Here is a 22,061-nt window from a genome sequence, read left to right as displayed (position 1 = left end):
TCTAACAACATATTTATACCAAATAAGACAGTTTTGAGGAAAATTGAAGAAAATAGTGTTTGAAGACATACTTTTTCGACTTAAGATGAGTGTCACGTGGTCTCATCAATCCTGCAAGGGTTAAATTGCTTCAAGTATAACAACAGGTACTAACTTCATTTTTTACATTTTTTGTTGTAATCTGTAGATTTTCTTTCCCCTTTATCATGTGTGCAACACTTAGGTAGTATATTTGGTAGTTGTGTAGAAAAAATATACAGGGTGATGCAAAATTTCAACCCTTAATAGTATAAAATTATTGTTTTTTCATCAAGAAATAAAGAAAATGCACCATATACCGAGTGCGCTGTATGTAGTTCTGAATGGTACATGTTCTTACTCCTCGGTTGTCATTCGTCAGCCATATTGTTATGAGGCAATGAGACATATTATGGGAAATAATTTGTTATAGTCTGCAAAAAACAGTTAGAAAGTACCAAATATGATATATTCAAGGTAAATTCCCGTCTACGGTAGGGGACTCTGCTTGCACTCACATCATAAAGAAGGCAATGCTTTTCAATTTGAGCTTTATTTCGTTAAAATATGTGCAGAAGTTTCGGAGATATAGCCTTTAGTATATAGTAGTTATATGCAATGCACAACAATATAATATATATAAAAATGACATATGGTATATTGATGAGATGTTACCTAACAACATATTTATACCAAATAGTACGGTTTTGAAGAAAATTGAAGAAAATAGTTTTTGAAGACATACTTTTTCGACTTAAGATGAGTGTCACGTGGTCTCATCAATCCTGCAAGGGTTAAATTGCTTCAAATATAACAACAGGTACTAACTTCATTTTTTACATTTTTTGTTGTAATCTATAGATTTTCTTTCCCCTTTATCATGTGTGCAACACTTAGGTAGTATATTTGGTAGTTGTGTAGAAAAAATATACAGGGTGATGCAAAATTTCAACCCTTAATAGTATAAAATTATTTTTTTTTCATCAAGAAATAAAGAAAATGCACCATATACCGAGTGCGCTGTATGTAGTTCTGAATGGTACATGTTCTTACTCCTCGGTTGTCATTCGTCAGCCATATTGTTATGAGGCAATGAGACATATTATGGGAAATAATTTGTTATAGTCTGCAAAAAACAGTTAGAAAGTACCAAATATGATATATTCAAGGTAAATTCCCGTCTACGGTAGAGGACTCTGCTTGCACTCACATCATAAAGGGGGCAATGCTTTTCAATTTGAGCTTGATTTGGTTAAAATATGTGCAGAAGTTTCGGAGATATAGCCTTTAGTATATAGTAGTTAGGTGCAATGCACAACAATATAATATATATAAAAATGACATATGTTATATTGTTGAGATGTTACTTAACAACATATTTATACCAAATAAGACAGTTTTGAAGAAAATTGAAGAAAATAATGTTTGAAGACATACTTTTTCGACTTAAGATGAGTGTCACGTGGTCTCATCAATCCTGCAAGGGTTAAATTGCTTCAAATATAACAAGAGGTACTAACTTCATTTTTTACATTTTTTGTCGTAATCTATAGATTTTCTTTCCCCTTTATCATGTGTGCAACACTTAGGTAGTATATTTGGTAGTTGTGTAGAAAAAATATACAGGGTGATGCAAAATTTCAACCCTTAATAGTATAAAATTATTGTTTTTTCATCAAGAAATAAAGAAAATGCACCATATACCGAGTGCGCTGTATGTAGTTCTGAATGGTACATGTTCTTACTCCTCGGTTGTCATTCGTCAGCCATATTGTTATGAGGCAATGAGACATATTATGGGAAATAATTTGTTATATTCTGAAAAAAAACAGTAGAAAGTTCCAAATATGATATATTCAAGGTAACTTCCCTTCTACGGTAGAGGACTCTGCTTGCACTCACATCATAAAGGGGGCAATGCTTTTCAATTTGAGCTTGATTTGGTTAAAATATGTGCAGAAGTTTCGGGTATATAGTAGTTAGGCGCAATGACCAACAATATAATATATATAAAAATGATATATGTTATATTGTTGAGATGTTATCTAACAACATATTTATACCAAATAAGACAGTTTTGAGGAAAATTGAAGAAAATAGTGTTTGAAGACATACTTTTTCGACCTAAGATGAGTGTCACGTGGTCTCATCAATCCTGCAAGGGTTAAATTGCTTCAAGTATAACAACAGGTACTAACTTCATTTTTTACATTTTTTGTTGTAATCTGTAGATTTTCTTTCCCCTTTATCATGTGTGCAACACTTAGGTAGTATATTTGGTAGTTGTGTAGAAAAAATATACAGGGTGATGCAAAATTTCAACCCTTAATAGTATAAAATTATTGTTTTTTCATCAAGAAATAAAGAAAATGCACCATATACCGAGTGCGCTGTATGTAGTTCTGAATGGTACATGTTCTTACTCCTCGGTTGTCATTCGTCAGCCATATTGTTATGAGGCAATGAGACATATTATGGGAAATAATTTGTTATAGTCTGCAAAAAACAGTTAGAAAGTACCAAATATGATATATTCAAGGTAAATTCCCGTCTACGGTAGGGGACTCTGCTTGCACTCACATCATAAAGAAGGCAATGCTTTTCAATTTGAGCTTTATTTCGTTAAAATATGTGCAGAAGTTTCGGAGATATAGCCTTTAGTATATAGTAGTTATATGCAATGCACAACAATATAATATATATAAAAATGACATATGGTATATTGATGAGATGTTACCTAACAACATATTTATACCAAATAGTACGGTTTTGAAGAAAATTGAAGAAAACAGTTTTTGAAGACATACTTTTTCGACTTAAGATGAGTGTCACGTGGTCTCATCAATCCTGCAAGGGTTAAATTGCTTCAAATATAACAACAGGTACTAACTTCATTTTTTACATTTTTTGTTGTAATCTATAGATTTTCTTTCCCCTTTATCATGTGTGCAACACTTAGGTAGTATATTTGGTAGTTGTGTAGAAAAAATATACAGGGTGATGCAAAATTTCAACCCTTAATAGTATAAAATTATTTTTTTTTCATCAAGAAATAAAGAAAATGCACCATATACCGAGTGCGCTGTATGTAGTTCTGAATGGTACATGTTCTTACTCCTCGGTTGTCATTCGTCAGCCATATTGTTATGAGGCAATGAGACATATTATGGGAAATAATTTGTTATAGTCTGCAAAAAACAGTTAGAAAGTACCAAATATGATATATTCAAGGTAAATTCCCGTCTACGGTAGAGGACTCTGCTTGCACTCACATCATAAAGGGGGCAATGCTCTTCAATTTGAGCTTTATTTCGTTAAAATATGTGCAGAAGTTTCGGAGATATAGCCTTTAGTATATAGTAGTTAGGTGCAATGCACAACAATATAATATATATAAAAATGACATATGTTATATTGTTGAGATGTTACTTTACAACATATTTATACCAAATAAGACAGTTTTGAAGAAAATTGAAGAAAATAATGTTTGAAGACATACTTTTTCGACTTAAGATGAGTGTCACGTGGTCTCATCAATCCTGCAAGGGTTAAATTGCTTCAAATATAACAAGAGGTACTAACTTCATTTTTTACATTTTTTGTCGTAATCTATAGATTTTCTTTCCCCTTTATCATGTGTGCAACACTTAGGTAGTATATTTGGTAGTTGTGTAGAAAAAATATACAGGGTGATGCAAAATTTCAACCCTTAATAGTATAAAATTATTGTTTTTTCATCAAGAAATAAAGAAAATGCACCATATACCGAGTGCGCTGTATGTAGTTCTGAATGGTACATGTTCTTACTCCTCGGTTGTCATTCGTCAGCCATATTGTTATGAGGCAATGAGACATATTATGGGAAAGAATTTGTTATATTCTGAAAAAAAAAACAGTAGAAAGTACCAAATATGTTATATTCAAGGTAACTTCCCTTCTACGGTAGAGGACTCTGCTTGCACTCACATCATAAAGGGGGCAATGCTTTTCAATTTGAGCTTGATTTGGTTAAAATATGTGCAGAAGTTTCGGGTATATAGTAGTTAGGCGCAATGACCAACAATATAATATATATAAAAATGACATATGTTATATTGTTGAGATGTTATCTAACAACATATTTATACCAAATAAGACAGTTTTGAGGAAAATTGAAGAAAATAGTGTTTGAAGACATACTTTTTCGACTTAAGATGAGTGTCACGTGGTCTCATCAATCCTGCAAGGGTTAAATTGCTTCAAGTATAACAACAGGTACTAACTTCATTTTTTACATTTTTTGTTGTAATCTGTAGATTTTCTTTCCCCTTTATCATGTGTGCAACACTTAGGTAGTATATTTGGTAGTTGTGTAGAAAAAATATACAGGGTGATGCAAAATTTCAACCCTTAATAGTATAAAATTATTGTTTTTTCATCAAGAAATAAATAAAATGCACCATATACCGAGTGCGCTGTATGTAGTTCTGAATGGTACATGTTCTTACTCCTCGGTTCATTCGTCAGCCATATTGTTATGAGGCATTGAGACATATTATGTGATAAAATCTGTTATATCCTGAAAAAAACAGTTAGAAAGTACCAAATATGATATCTACAAGGTAACTTCCCTTCTACGGTAGAGGACTCTGCTTGCACTCACATCATAAAGGGGGCAATGCTCTTCAATTTGAGCTTTATTTCGTTAAAATATGTGCAGAAGTTTCGGAGATATAGCCTTTAGTATATAGTAGTTAGGTGCAATGCACAACAATATAATATATATAAAAATGACATATGTTATATTGTTGAGATGTTACTTTACAACATATTTATACCAAATAAGACAGTTTTGAAGAAAATTGAAGAAAATAATGTTTGAAGACATACTTTTTCGACTTAAGATGAGTGTCACGTGGTCTCATCAATCCTGCAAGGGTTAAATTGCTTCAAATATAACAAGAGGTACTAACTTCATTTTTTACATTTTTTGTCGTAATCTATAGATTTTCTTTCCCCTTTATCATGTGTGCAACACTTAGGTAGTATATTTGGTAGTTGTGTAGAAAAAATATACAGGGTGATGCAAAATTTCAACCCTTAATAGTATAAAATTATTGTTTTTTCATCAAGAAATAAAGAAAATGCACCATATACCGAGTGCGCTGTATGTAGTTCTGAATGGTACATGTTCTTACTCCTCGGTTGTCATTCGTCAGCCATATTGTTATGAGGCAATGAGACATATTATGGGAAATAATTTGTTATATTCTGAAAAAAAAACAGTAGAAAGTACCAAATATGATATATTCAAGGTAACTTCCCTTCTACGGTAGAGGACTCTGCTTGCACTCACATCATAAAGGGGGCAATGCTTTTCAATTTGAGCTTGATTTGGTTAAAATATGTGCAGAAGTTTCGGGTATATAGTAGTTAGGCGCAATGACCAACAATATAATATATATAAAAATGACATATGTTATATTGTTGAGATGTTATCTAACAACATATTTATACCAAATAAGACAGTTTTGAGGAAAATTGAAGAAAATAGTGTTTGAAGACATACTTTTTCGACTTAAGATGAGTGTCACGTGGTCTCATCAATCCTGCAAGGGTTAAATTGCTTCAAGTATAACAACAGGTACTAACTTCATTTTTTACATTTTTTGTTGTAATCTGTAGATTTTCTTTCCCCTTTATCATGTGTGCAACACTTAGGTAGTATATTTGGTAGTTGTGTAGAAAAAATATACAGGGTGATGCAAAATTTCAACCCTTAATAGTATAAAATTATTGTTTTTTCATCAAGAAATAAATAAAATGCACCATATACCGAGTGCGCTGTATGTAGTTCTGAATGGTACATGTTCTTACTCCTCGGTTCATTCGTCAGCCATATTGTTATGAGGCATTGAGACATATTATGTGATAAAATCTGTTATATCCTGAAAAAAACAGTTAGAAAGTACCAAATATGATATCTACAAGGTAACTTCCCTTCTACGGTAGAGGACTCTGCTTGCACTCACATCATAAAGGGGGCAATGCTCTTCAATTTGAGCTTGATTTGGTTAAAATATGTGCAGAAGTTTCGGGTATATAGCAGTTAGGCGCAATGACCAACAATATAATATATATAAAAATGACATATGTTATATTGTTGAGATGTTATCTAACAACATATTTATACCAAATAAGACAGTTTTGAGGAAAATTGAAGAAAATAGTGTTTGAAGACATACTTTTTCGACTTAAGATGAGTGTCACGTGGTCTCATCAATCCTGCAAGGGTTAAATTGCTTCAAGTATAACAACAGGTACTAACTTCATTTTTTACATTTTTTGTTGTAATCTGTAGATTTTCTTTCCCCTTTATCATGTGTGCAACACTTAGGTAGTATATTTGGTAGTTGTGTAGAAAAAATATACAGGGTGATGCAAAATTTCAACCCTTAATAGTATAAAATTATTGTTTTTTCATCAAGAAATAAAGAAAATGCACCATATACCGAGTGCGCTGTATGTAGTTCTGAATGGTACATGTTCTTACTCCTCGGTTGTCATTCGTCAGCCATATTGTTATGAGGCAATGAGACATATTATGGGAAATAATTTGTTATAGTCTGCAAAAAACAGTTAGAAAGTACCAAATATGATATATTCAAGGTAAATTCCCGTCTACGGTAGGGGACTCTGCTTGCACTCACATCATAAAGAAGGCAATGCTTTTCAATTTGAGCTTTATTTCGTTAAAATATGTGCAGAAGTTTCGGAGATATAGCCTTTAGTATATAGTAGTTATATGCAATGCACAACAATATAATATATATAAAAATGACATATGGTATATTGATGAGATGTTACCTAACAACATATTTATACCAAATAGTACGGTTTTGAAGAAAATTGAAGAAAATAGTTTTTGAAGACATACTTTTTCGACTTAAGATGAGTGTCACGTGGTCTCATCAATCCTGCAAGGGTTAAATTGCTTCAAATATAACAACAGGTACTAACTTCATTTTTTACATTTTTTGTTGTAATCTATAGATTTTCTTTCCCCTTTATCATGTGTGCAACACTTAGGTAGTATATTTGGTAGTTGTGTAGAAAAAATATACAGGGTGATGCAAAATTTCAACCCTTAATAGTATAAAATTATTTTTTTTTTCATCAAGAAATAAAGAAAATGCACCATATACCGAGTGCGCTGTATGTAGTTCTGAATGGTACATGTTCTTACTCCTCGGTTGTCATTCGTCAGCCATATTGTTATGAGGCAATGAGACATATTATGGGAAATAATTTGTTATAGTCTGCAAAAAACAGTTAGAAAGTACCAAATATGATATATTCAAGGTAAATTCCCGTCTACGGTAGAGGACTCTGCTTGCACTCACATCATAAAGGGGGCAATGCTCTTCAATTTGAGCTTTATTTCGTTAAAATATGTGCAGAAGTTTCGGAGATATAGCCTTTAGTATATAGTAGTTAGGTGCAATGCCCAACAATATAATATATATATAAAAATAACATATGTTATATTGTTGAGATGTTACTTAACAACATATTTATACCAAATAAGACAGTTTTGAAGAAAATTGAAGAAAATAATGTTTGAAGACATACCTTTTCGACTTAAGATGAGTGTCACGTGGTCTCATCAATCCTGCAAGGGTTAAATTGCTTCAAATATAACAACAGGTACTAACTTCATTTTTTACATTTTTTGTTGTAATCTATAGATTTTCTTTCCCCTTTATCATGTGTGCAACACTTAGGTAGTATATTTGGTAGTTGTGTAGAAAAAATATACAGGGTGATGCAAAATTTTAACCCTTAATAGTATAAAATTATTTTTTTTTCATCAAGAAATAAAGAAAATGCACCATATACCGAGTGCGCTGTATGTAGTTCTATGTTCTTACTCCTCGGTTGTCATTCGTCAGCCATATTGTTATGAGGCAATGAGACATATTATGGGAAAGAATTTGTTATATTCTGAAAAAAAAAACAGTAGAAAGTACCAAATATGATATATTCAAGGTAACTTCCCTTCTACGGTAGAGGACTCTGCTTGCACTCACATCATAAAGGGGGCAATGCTCTTCAATTTGAGCTTGATTTGGTTAAAATATGTGCAGAAGTTTCGGGTATATAGTGGTTAGGCGCAATGACCAACAATATAATATATATAAAAATGACATATGTTATATTGTTGAGATGTTATCTAACAACATATTTATACCAAATAAGACAGTTTTGAGGAAAATTGAAGAAAATAGTGTTTGAAGACATACTTTTTCGACTTAAGATGAGTGTCACGTGGTCTCATCAATCCTGCAAGGGTTAAATTGCTTCAAGTATAACAACAGGTACTAACTTCATTTTTTACATTTTTTGTTGTAATCTGTAGATTTTCTTTCCCCTTTATCATGTGTGCAACACTTAGGTAGTATATTTGGTAGTTGTGTAGAAAAAATATACAGGGTGATGCAAAATTTCAACCCTTAATAGTATAAAATTATTGTTTTTTCATCAAGAAATAAAGAAAATGCACCATATACCGAGTGCGCTGTATGTAGTTCTGAATGGTACATGTTCTTACTCCTCGGTTGTCATTCGTCAGCCATATTGTTATGAGGCAATGAGACATATTATGGGAAATAATTTGTTATAGTCTGCAAAAAACAGTTAGAAAGTACCAAATATGATATATTCAAGGTAAATTCCCGTCTACGGTAGGGGACTCTGCTTGCACTCACATCATAAAGGGGGCAATGCTTTTCAATTTGAGCTTTATTTCGTTAAAATATGTGCAGAAGTTTCGGAGATATAGCCTTTAGTATATACTAGTTATATGCAATGCACAACAATATAATATATATAAAAATGACATATGGTATATTGTTGAGATGTTACCTAACAACATATTTATACCAAATAGTACAGTTTTCAAGAAAATTGAAGAAAATAGTTTTTGAAGACATACTTTTTCGACTTAAGATGAGTGTCACGTGGTCTCATCAATCCTGCAAGGGTTAAATTGCTTCAAATACAACAACAGGTACTAACTTCATTTTTTACATTTTTTGTTGTAATCTATAGATTTTCTTTCCCCTTTATCATGTGTGCAACACTTAGGTAGTATATTTGGTAGTTGTGTAGAAAAAATATACAGGGTGATGCAAAATTTCAACCCTTAATAGTATAAAATTATTTTTTTTTCATCAAGAAATAAAGAAAATGCACCATATACCGAGTGAGCTGTATGTAGTTCTGAATGGTACATGTTCTTACTCCTCGGTTGTCATTCGTCAGCCATATTGTTATGAGGCAATGAGACATATTATGGGAAATAATTTGTTATAGTCTGCAAAAAACAGTTAGAAAGTACCAAATATGATATATTCAAGGTAAATTCCCGTCTACGGTAGAGGACTCTGCTTGCACTCACATCATAAAGTGGGCAATGCTCTTCAATTTGAGCTTTATTTCGTTAAAATATGTGCAGAAGTTTCGGAGATATAGCCTTTAGTATATAGTAGTTAGGTGCAATGCCCAACAATATAATATATATAAAAATAACATATGTTATATTGTTGAGATGTTACTTAACAACATATTTATACCAAATAAGACAGTTTTGAAGAAAATTGAAGAAAATAATGTTTGAAGACATACCTTTTCGACTTAAGATGAGTGTCACGTGGTCTCATCAATCCTGCAAGGGTTAAATTGCTTCAAATATAACAACAGGTACTAACTTCATTTTTTACATTTTTTGTTGTAATCTATAGATTTTCTTTCCCCTTTATCATGTGTGCAACACTTAGGTAGTATATTTGGTAGTTGTGTAGAAAAAATATACAGGGTGATGCAAAATTTTAACCCTTAATAGTATAAAATTATTTTTTTTTTCATCAAGAAATAAAGAAAATGCACCATATACCGAGTGCGCTGTATGTAGTTCTGAATGGTACATGTTCTTACTCCTCGGTTGTCATTCGTCAGCCATATTGTTATGAGGCAATGAGACATATTATGGGAAAGAATTTGTTATATTCTGAAAAAAAAAAAACAGTAGAAAGTACCAAATATGATATATTCAAGGTAACTTCCCTTCTACGGTAGAGGACTCTGCTTGCACTCACATCATAAAGGGGGCAATGCTTTTCAATTTGAGCTTGATTTCGTTAAAATATGTGCAGAAGTTTCGGGTATATAGTAGTTAGGCGCAATGACCAACAATATAATATATATAAAAATGACATATGTTATATTGTTGAGATGTTATCTAACAACATATTTATACCAAATAAGACAGTTTTGAGGAAAATTGAAGAAAATAGTGTTTGAAGACATACTTTTTCGACTTAAGATGAGTGTCACGTGGTCTCATCAATCCTGCAAGGGTTAAATTGCTTCAAGTATAACAACAGGTACTAACTTCATTTTTTACATTTTTTGTTGTAATCTGTAGATTTTCTTTCCCCTTTATCATGTGTGCAACACTTAGGTAGTATATTTGGTAGTTGTGTAGAAAAAATATACAGGGTGGTGCAAAATTTCAACCCTTAATAGTATAAAATTATTGTTTTTTCATCAAGAAATAAAGAAAATGCACCATATACCGAGTGCGCTGTATGTAGTTCTGAATGGTACATGTTCTTACTCCTCGGTTCATTCGTCAGCCATATTGTTATGAGGCATTGAGACATATTATGTGATAAAATCTGTTATATCCTGAAAAAAAACAGTTAGAAAGTACCAAATATGATATCTACAAGGTAACTTCCCTTCTACGGTAGAGGACTCTGCTTGCACTCACATCATAAAGGGGGCAATGCTCTTCAATTTGAGCTTTATTTCGTTAAAATATGTGCAGAAGTTTCGGAGATATAGCCTTTAGTATATAGTAGTTAGGTGCAATGCACAACAATATAATATATATAAAAATGACATATGTTATATTGTTGAGATGTTACCTAACAACATATTTATACCAAAAAAGACAGTTTTGAAGAAAATTGAAGAAAATAATGTTTGAAGACATACTTTTTCGACTTAAGATGAGTGTCACGTGGTCTCATCAATCCTGCAAGGGTTAAATTGCTTCAAATATAACAACAGGTACTAACTTCATTTTTTACATTTTTTGTTGTAATCTATAGATTTTCTTTCCCCTTTATCATGTGTGCAACACTTAGGTAGTATATTTGGTAGTTGTGTAGAAAAAATATACAGGGTGATGCAAAATTTCAACCCTTAATAGTATAAAATTATTGTTTTTTCATCAAGAAATAAAGAAAATGCACCATATACCGAGTGCGCTGTATGTAGTTCTGAATGGTACATGTTCTTACTCCTCGGTTGTCATTCGTCAGCCATATTGTTATGAGGCAATGAGACATATTATGGGAAATAATTTGTTATATTCTGAAAAAAAAAACAGTAGAAAGTACCAAATATGATATATTCAAGGTAACTTCCCTTCTACGGTAGAGGACTCTGCTTGCACTCACATCATAAAGGGGGCAATGCTTTTCAATTTGAGCTTGATTTGGTTAAAATATGTGCAGAAGTTTCGGGTATATAGTAGTTAGGCGCAATGACCAACAATATAATATATATAAAAATGACATATGTTATATTGTTGAGATGTTATCTAACAACATATTTATACCAAATAAGACAGTTTTGAGGAAAATTGAAGAAAATAGTGTTTGAAGACATACTTTTTCGACTTAAGATGAGTGTCACGTGGTCTCATCAATCCTGCAAGGGTTAAATTGCTTCAAGTATAACAACAGGTACTAACTTCATTTTTTACATTTTTTGTTGTAATCTGTAGATTTTCTTTCCCCTTTATCATGTGTGCAACACTTAGGTAGTATATTTGGTAGTTGTGTAGAAAAAATATACAGGGTGATGCAAAATTTCAACCCTTAATAGTATAAAATTATTGTTTTTTCATCAAGAAATAAAGAAAATGCACCATATACCGAGTGCGCTGTATGTAGTTCTGAATGGTACATGTTCTTACTCCTCGGTTCATTCGTCAGCCATATTGTTATGAGGCATTGAGACATATTATGTGATAAAATCTGTTATATCCTGGAAAAAACAGTTAGAAAGTACCAAATATGATATCTACAAGGTAACTTCTTTTCTACGGTAGAGGACTCTGCTTGCACTCACATCATAAAGGGGGCAATGCTCTTCAATTTGAGCTTTATTTCGTTAAAATATGTGCAGAAGTTTCGGAGATATCGCCTTTAGTATATAGTAGTTAGGTGCAATGCACAACAATATAATATATATAAAAATGACATATGTTATATTGTTGAGATGTTACCTAACAACATATTTATACCAAAAAAGACAGTTTTGAAGAATATTGAAGAAAATAATGTTTGAAGACATACTTTTTCGACTTAAGATGAGTGTCACGTGGTCTCATCAATCCTGCAAGGGTTAAATTGCTTCAAATATAACAACAGGTACTAACTTCATTTTTTACATTTTTTGTTGTAATCTATAGATTTTCTTTCCCCTTTATCATGTGTGCAACACTTAGGTAGTATATTTGGTAGTTGTGTAGAAAAAATATACAGGGTGATGCAAAATTTCAACCCTTAATAGTATAAAATTATTGTTTTTTCATCAAGAAATAAAGAAAATGCACCATATACCGAGTGCGCTGTATGTAGTTCTGAATGGTACATGTTCTTACTCCTCGGTTGTCATTCGTCAGCCATATTGTTATGAGGCAATGAAACATATTATGGGAAATAATTTGTTATAGTCTGCAAAAAACAGTTAGAAAGTACCAAATATGATATATTCAAGGTAAATTCCCGTCTACGGTAGAGGACTCTGCTTGCACTCACATCATAAAGGGGGCAATGCTCTTCAATTTGAGCTTTATTTCGTTAAAATATGTGCAGAAGTTTCGGAGATATAGCCTTTAGTATATAGTAGTTAGGTGCAATGCACAACAATATAATATATATAAAAATGACATATGTTATATTGTTGAGATGTTACTTAACAACATATTTATACCAAATAAGACAGTTTTGAAGAAAATTGAAGAAAATAATGTTTGAAAACATACTTTTTCGACTTAAGATGAGTGTCACGTGGTCTCATCAATCCTGCAAGGGTTAAATTGCTTCAAATATAACAAGAGGTACTAACTTCATTTTTTACATTTTTTGTTGTAATCTATAGATTTTCTTTCCCCTTTATCATGTGTGCAACACTTAGGTAGTATATTTGGTAGTTGTGTAGAAAAAATATACAGGGTGATGCAAAATTTCAACCCTTAATAGTATAAAATTATTGTTTTTTCATCAAGAAATAAAGAAAATGCACCATATACCGAGTGCGCTGTATGTAGTTCTGAATGGTACATGTTCTTACTCCTCGGTTGTCATTCGTCAGCCATATTGTTATGAGGCAATGAGACATATTATGGGAAATAATTTGTTATATTCTGAAAAAAAATACAGTAGAAAGTACCAAATATGATATATTCAAGGTAACTTCCCTTCTACGGTAGAGGACTCTGCTTGCACTCACATCATAAAGGGGGCAATGCTTTTCAATTTGAGCTTGATTTGGTTAAAATATGTGCAGAAGTTTCGGGTATATAGTAGTTAGGCGCAATGACCAACAATATAATATATATAAAAATGACATATGTTATATTGTTGAGATGTTATCTAACAACATATTTATACCAAATAAGACAGTTTTGAGGAAAATTGAAGAAAATAGTGTTTGAAGACATACTTTTTCGACTTAAGATGAGTGTCACGTGGTCTCATCAATCCTGCAAGGGTTAAATTGCTTCAAGTATAACAACAGGTACTAACTTCATTTTTTACATTTTTTGTTGTAATCTGTAGATTTTCTTTCCCCTTTATCATGTGTGCAACACTTAGGTAGTATATTTGGTAGTTGTGTAGAAAAAATATACAGGGTGATGCAAAATTTCAACCCTTAATAGTATAAAATTATTGTTTTTTCATCAAGAAATAAAGAAAAAGCACCATATACCGAGTGCGCTGTATGTAGTTCTGAATGGTACATGTTCTTACTCCTCGGTTGTCATTCGTCAGCCATATTGTTAGGAGGCAATGAGACATATTATGGGAAAGAATTTGTTATATTCTGAAAAAAAAAAAACAGTAGAAAGTACCAAATATGATATATTCAAGGTAACTTCCCTTCTACGGTAGAGGACTCTGCTTGCACTCACATCATAAAGGGGGCAATGCTTTTCAATTTTAGCTTGATTTCGTTAAAATATGTGCAGAAGTTTCGGGTATATAGTAGTTAGGCGCAATGACCAACAATATAATATATATAAAAATGACATATGTTATATTGTTGAGATGTTATCTAACAACATATTTATACCAAATAAGACAGTTTTGAGGAAAATTGAAGAAAATAGTGTTTGAAGACATACTTTTTCGACTTAAGATGAGTGTCACGTGGTCTCATCAATCCTGCAAGGGTTAAATTGCTTCAAATATAACAACAGGTACTAACTTCATTTTTTACATTTTTTGTTGTAATCTATAGATTTTCTTTCCCCGTTATCATGTGTGCAACACTTAGGTAGTATATTTGGTAGTTGTGTAGAAAAAATATACAGGGTGATGCAAAATTTCAACCCTTAATAGTATAAAATTATTGTTTTTTCATCAAGAAATAAAGAAAATGCACCATATACCGAGTGCGCTGTATGTAGTTCTGAATGGTACATGTTCTTACTCCTCGGTTCATTCGTCAGCCATATTGTTATGAGGCATTGAGACATATTATGTGATAAAATCTGTTATATCCTGAAAAAAACAGTTAGAAAGTACCAAATATGATATCTACAAGGTAACTTCTTTTCTACGGTAGAGGACTCTGCTTGCACTCACATCATAAAGGGGGCAATGCTCTTCAATTTGAGCTTTATTTCGTTAAAATATGTGCAGAAGTTTCGGAGATATCGCCTTTAGTATATAGTAGTTAGGTGCAATGCACAACAATATAATATATATAAAAATGACATATGTTATATTGTTGAGATGTTACCTAACAACATATTTATACCAAAAAAGACAGTTTTGAAGAATATTGAAGAAAATAATGTTTGAAGACATACTTTTTCGACTTAAGATGAGTGTCACGTGGTCTCATCAATCCTGCAAGGGTTAAATTGCTTCAAATATAACAACAGGTACTAACTTCATTTTTTACATTTTTTGTTGTAATCTATAGATTTTCTTTCCCCTTTATCATGTGTGCAACACTTAGGTAGTATATTTGGTAGTTGTGTAGAAAAAATATACAGGGTGATGCAAAATTTCAACCCTTAATAGTATAAAATTATTGTTTTTTCATCAAGAAATAAAGAAAATGCACCATATACCGAGTGCGCTGTATGTAGTTCTGAATGGTACATGTTCTTACTCCTCGGTTGTCATTCGTCAGCCATATTGTTATGAGGCAATGAAACATATTATGGGAAATAATTTGTTATAGTCTGCAAAAAACAGTTAGAAAGTACCAAATATGATATATTCAAGGTAAATTCCCGTCTACGGTAGAGGACTCTGCTTGCACTCACATCATAAAGGGGGCAATGCTCTTCAATTTGAGCTTTATTTCGTTAAAATATGTGCAGAAGTTTCGGAGATATAGCCTTTAGTATATAGTAGTTAGGTGCAATGCACAACAATATAATATATATAAAAATGACATATGTTATATTGTTGAGATGTTACTTAACAACATATTTATACCAAATAAGACAGTTTTGAAGAAAATTGAAGAAAATAATGTTTGAAAACATACTTTTTCGACTTAAGATGAGTGTCACGTGGTCTCATCAATCCTGCAAGGGTTAAATTGCTTCAAATATAACAAGAGGTACTAACTTCATTTTTTACATTTTTTGTTGTAATCTATAGATTTTCTTTCCCCTTTATCATGTGTGCAACACTTAGGTAGTATATTTGGTAGTTGTGTAGAAAAAATATACAGGGTGATGCAAAATTTCAACCCTTAATAGTATAAAATTATTGTTTTTTCATCAAGAAATAAAGAAAATGCACCATATACCGAGTGCGCTGTATGTAGTTCTGAATGGTACATGTTCTTACTCCTCGGTTGTCATTCGTCAGCCATATTGTTATGAGGCAATGAGACATATTATGGGAAATAATTTGTTATATTCTGAAAAAAAATACAGTAGAAAGTACCAAATATGATATATTCAAGGTAACTTCCCTTCTACGGTAGAGGACTCTGCTTGCACTCACATCATAAAGGGGGCAATGCTTTTCAATTTGAGCTTGATTTGGTTAAAATATGTGCAGAAGTTTCGGGTATATAGTAGTTAGGCGCAATGACCAACAATATAATATATATAAAAATGACATATGTTATATTGTTGAGATGTTATCTAACAACATATTTATACCAAATAAGACAGTTTTGAGGAAAATTGAAGAAAATAGTGTTTGAAGACATACTTTTTCGACTTAAGATGAGTGTCACGTGGTCTCATCAATCCTGCAAGGGTTAAATTGCTTCAAGTATAACAACAGGTACTAACTTCATTTTTTACATTTTTTGTTGTAATCTGTAGATTTTCTTTCCCCTTTATCATGTGTGCAACACTTAGGTAGTATATTTGGTAGTTGTGTAGAAAAAATATACAGGGTGATGCAAAATTTCAACCCTTAATAGTATAAAATTATTGTTTTTTCATCAAGAAATAAAGAAAAAGCACCATATACCGAGTGCGCTGTATGTAGTTCTGAATGGTACATGTTCTTACTCCTCGGTTGTCATTCGTCAGCCATATTGTTAGGAGGCAATGAGACATATTATGGGAAAGAATTTGTTATATTCTGAAAAAAAAAAACAGTAGAAAGTACCAAATATGATATATTCAAGGTAACTTCCCTTCTACGGTAGAGGACTCTGCTTGCACTCACATCATAAAGGGGGCAATGCTTTTCAATTTTAGCTTGATTTCGTTAAAATATGTGCAGAAGTTTCGGGTATATAGTAGTTAGGCGCAATGACCAACAATATAATATATATAAAAATGACATATGTTATATTGTTGAGATGTTATCTAACAACATATTTATACCAAATAAGACAGTTTTGAGGAAAATTGAAGAAAATAGTGTTTGAAGACATACTTTTTCGACTTAAGATGAGTGTCACGTGGTCTCATCAATCCTGCAAGGGTTAAATTGCTTCAAATATAACAACAGGTACTAACTTCATTTTTTACATTTTTTGTTGTAATCTATAGATTTTCTTTCCCCGTTATCATGTGTGCAACACTTAGGTAGTATATTTGGTAGTTGTGTAGAAAAAATATACAGGGTGATGCAAAATTTCAACCCTTAATAGTATAAAATTATTGTTTTTTCATCAAGAAATAAAGAAAATGCACCATATACCGAGTGCGCTGTATGTAGTTCTGAATGGTACATGTTCTTACTCCTCGGTTCATTCGTCAGCCATATTGTTATGAGGCATTGAGACATATTATGTGATAAAATCTGTTATATCCTGAAAAAAAACAGTTAGAAAGTACCAAATATGATATCTACAAGGTAACTTCCCTTCTACGGTAGAGGACTCTGCTTGCACTCACATCATAAAGGGGGCAATGCTCTTCAATTTGAGCTTTAATTCGTTAAAATATGTGCAGAAGTTTCGGAGATATAGCCTTTAGTATATAGTAGTTAGGTGCAATGCACAACAATATAATATATATAAAAATGACATATGTTATATTGTTGAGATGTTACCTAACAACATATTTATACCAAAAAAGACAGTTTTGAAGAAAATTGAAGAAAATAATGTTTGAAGACATACTTTTTCGACTTAAGATGAGTGTCACGTGGTCTCATCAATCCTGCAAGGGTTAAATTGCTTCAAATATAACAACAGGTACTAACTTCATTTTTTACATTTTTTGTTGTAATCTATAGATTTTCTTTCCCCTTTATCATGTGTGCAACACTTAGGTAGTATATTTGGTAGTTGTGTAGAAAAAATATACAGGGTGATGCAAAATTTCAACCCTTAATAGTATAAAATTATTGTTTTTTCATCAAGAAATAAAGAAAATGCACCATATACCGAGTGCGCTGTATGTAGTTCTGAATGGTACATGTTCTTACTCCTCGGTTGTCATTCGTCAGCCATATTGTTATGAGGCAATGAGACATATTATGGGAAATAATTTGTTATATTCTGAAAAAAAAAACAGTAGAAAGTACCAAATATGATATATTCAAGGTAACTTCCCTTCTACGGTAGAGGACTCTGCTTGCACTCACATCATAAAGGGGGCAATGCTTTTCAATTTGAGCTTGATTTGGTTAAAATATGTGCAGAATTTTCGGGTATATAGTAGTTAGGCGCAATGACCAACAATATAATATATATAAAAATGACATATGTTATATTGTTGAGATGTTATCTAACAACATATTTATACCAAATAAGACAGTTTTGAGGAAAATTGAAGAAAATAGTGTTTGAAGACATACTTTTTCGACTTAAGATGAGTGTCACGTGGTCTCATCAATCCTGCAAGGGTTAAATTGCTTCAAGTATAACAACAGGTACTAACTTCATTTTTTACATTTTTTGTTGTAATCTGTAGATTTTCTTTCCCCTTTATCATGTGTGCAACACTTAGGTAGTATATTTGGTAGTTGTGTAGAAAAAATATACAGGGTGATGCAAAATTTCAACCCTTAATAGTATAAAATTATTGTTTTTTCATCAAGAAATAAAGAAAATGCACCATATACCGAGTGCGCTGTATGTAGTTCTGAATGGTACATGTTCTTACTCCTCGGTTCATTCGTCAGCCATATTGTTATGAGGCATTGAGACATATTATGTGATAAAATCTGTTATATCCTGAAAAAAACAGTTAGAAAGTACCAAATATGATATCTACAAGGTAACTTCTTTTCTACGGTAGAGGACTCTGCTTGCACTCACATCATAAAGGGGGCAATGCTCTTCAATTTGAGCTTTATTTCGTTAAAATATGTGCAGAAGTTTCGGAGATATAGCCTTTAGTATATAGTAGTTAGGTGCAATGCACAACAATATAATATATATAAAAATGACATATGTTATATTGTTGAGATGTTACCTAACAACATATTTATACCAAAAAAGACAGTTTTGAAGAATATTGAAGAAAATAATGTTTGAAGACATACTTTTTCGACTTAAGATGAGTGTCACGTGGTCTCATCAATCCTGCAAGGGTTAAATTGCTTCAAATATAACAACAGGTACTAACTTCATTTTTTACATTTTTTGTTGTAATCTATAGATTTTCTTTCCCCTTTATCATGTGTGCAACACTTAGGTAGTATATTTGGTAGTTGTGTAGAAAAAATATACAGGGTGATGCAAAATTTCAACCCTTAATAGTATAAAATTATTGTTTTTTCATCAAGAAATAAAGAAAATGCACCATATACCGAGTGCGCTGTATGTAGTTCTGAATGGTACATGTTCTTACTCCTCGGTTGTCATTCGTCAGCCATATTGTTATGAGGCAATGAAACATATTATGGGAAATAATTTGTTATAGTCTGCAAAAAACAGTTAGAAAGTACCAAATATGATATATTCAAGGTAAATTCCCGTCTACGGTAGAGGACTCTGCTTGCACTCACATCATAAAGGGGGCAATGCTCTTCAATTTGAGCTTTGTTTCGTTAAAATATGTGCAGAAGTTTCGGAGATATAGCCTTTAGTATATAGTAGTTAGGTGCAATGCACAACAATATAATATATATAAAAATGACATATGTTATATTGTTGAGATGTTACTTAACAACATATTTATACCAAATAAGACAGTTTTGAAGAAAATTGAAGAAAATAATGTTTGAAAACATACTTTTTCGACTTAAGATGAGTGTCACGTGGTCTCATCAATCCTGCAAGGGTTAAATTGCTTCAAATATAACAAGAGGTACTAACTTCATTTTTTACATTTTTTGTTATAATCTATAGATTTTCTTTCCCCTTTATCATGTGTGCAACACTTAGGTAGTATATTTGGTAGTTGTGTAGAAAAAATATACAGGGTGATGCAAAATTTCAACCCTTAATAGTATAAAATTATTGTTTTTTCATCAAGAAATAAAGAAAATGCACCATATACCGAGTGCGCTGTATGTAGTTCTGAATGGTACATGTTCTTACTCCTCGGTTGTCATTCGTCAGCCATATTGTTATGAGGCAATGAGACATATTATGGGAAAGAATTTGTTATATTCTGAAAAAAAAAACAGTAGAAAGTACCAAATATGATATATTCAAGGTAACTTCCCTTCTACGGTAGAGGACTCTGCTTGCACTCACATCATAAAGGGGGCAATGCTTTTCAATTTGAGCTTGATTTGGTTAAAATATGTGCAGAAGTTTCGGGTATATAGTAGTTAGGCGCAATGACCAACAATATAATATATATAAAAATGACATATGTTATATTGTTGAGATGTTATCTAACAACATATTTATACCAAATAAGACAGTTTTGAGGAAAATTGAAGAAAATAGTGTTTGAAGACATACTTTTTCGACTTAAGATGAGTGTCACGTGGTCTCATCAATCCTGCAAGGGTTAAATTGCTTCAAGTATAACAACAGGTACTAACTTCATTTTTTACATTTTTTGTTGTAATCTGTAGATTTTCTTTCCCCTTTATCATGTGTGCAACACTTAGGTAGTATATTTGGTAGTTGTGTAGAAAAAATATACAGGGTGATGCAAAATTTCAACCCTTAATAGTATAAAATTATTGTTTTTTCATCAAGAAATAAAGAAAAAGCACCATATACCGAGTGCGCTGTATGTAGTTCTGAATGGTACATGTTCTTACTCCTCGGTTGTCATTCGTCAGCCATATTGTTAGGAGGCAATGAGACATATTATGGGAAAGAATTTGTTATATTCTGAAAAAAAAAAACAGTAGAAAGTACCAAATATGATATATTCAAGGTAACTTCCCTTCTACGGTAGAGGACTCTGCTTGCACTCACATCATAAAGGGGGCAATGCTTTTCAATTTTAGCTTGATTTCGTTAAAATATGTGCAGAAGTTTCGGGTATATAGTAGTTAGGCGCAATGACCAACAATATAATATATATAAAAATGACATATGTTATATTGTTGAGATGTTATCTAACAACATATTTATACCAAATAAGACAGTTTTGAGGAAAATTGAAGAAAATAGTGTTTGAAGACATACTTTTTCGACTTAAGATGAGTGTCACGTGGTCTCATCAATCCTGCAAGGGTTAAATTGCTTCAAATATAACAACAGGTACTAACTTCATTTTTTACATTTTTTGTTGTAATCTATAGATTTTCTTTCCCCGTTATCATGTGTGCAACACTTAGGTAGTATATTTGGTAGTTGTGTAGAAAAAATATACAGGGTGATGCAAAATTTCAACCCTTAATAGTATAAAATTATTGTTTTTTCATCAAGAAATAAAGAAAATGCACCATATACCGAGTGCGCTGTATGTAGTTCTGAATGGTACATGTTCTTACTCCTCGGTTCATTCGTCAGCCATATTGTTATGAGGCATTGAGACATATTATGTGATAAAATCTGTTATATCCTGAAAAAAAACAGTTAGAAAGTACCAAATATGATATCTACAAGGTAACTTCCCTTCTACGGTAGAGGACTCTGCTTGCACTCACATCATAAAGGGGGCAATGCTCTTCAATTTGAGCTTTATTTCGTTAAAATATGTGCAGAAGTTTCGGAGATATAGCCTTTAGTATATAGTAGTTAGGTGCAATGCACAACAATATAATATATATAAAAATGACATATGTTATATTGTTGAGATGTTACCTAACAACATATTTATACCAAAAAAGACAGTTTTGAAGAAAATTGAAGAAAATAATGTTTGAAGACATACTTTTTCGACTTAAGATGAGTGTCACGTGGTC

This window comes from Thermobia domestica, chromosome 18 (genome assembly GCF_964235325.1).
Source record: "Thermobia domestica chromosome 18, izTheDome1.hap1.1, whole genome shotgun sequence".
Taxonomy (NCBI): Eukaryota; Metazoa; Arthropoda; class Insecta; order Zygentoma; family Lepismatidae; genus Thermobia; species Thermobia domestica.
This window is presented reverse-complemented; position numbering follows the sequence as displayed.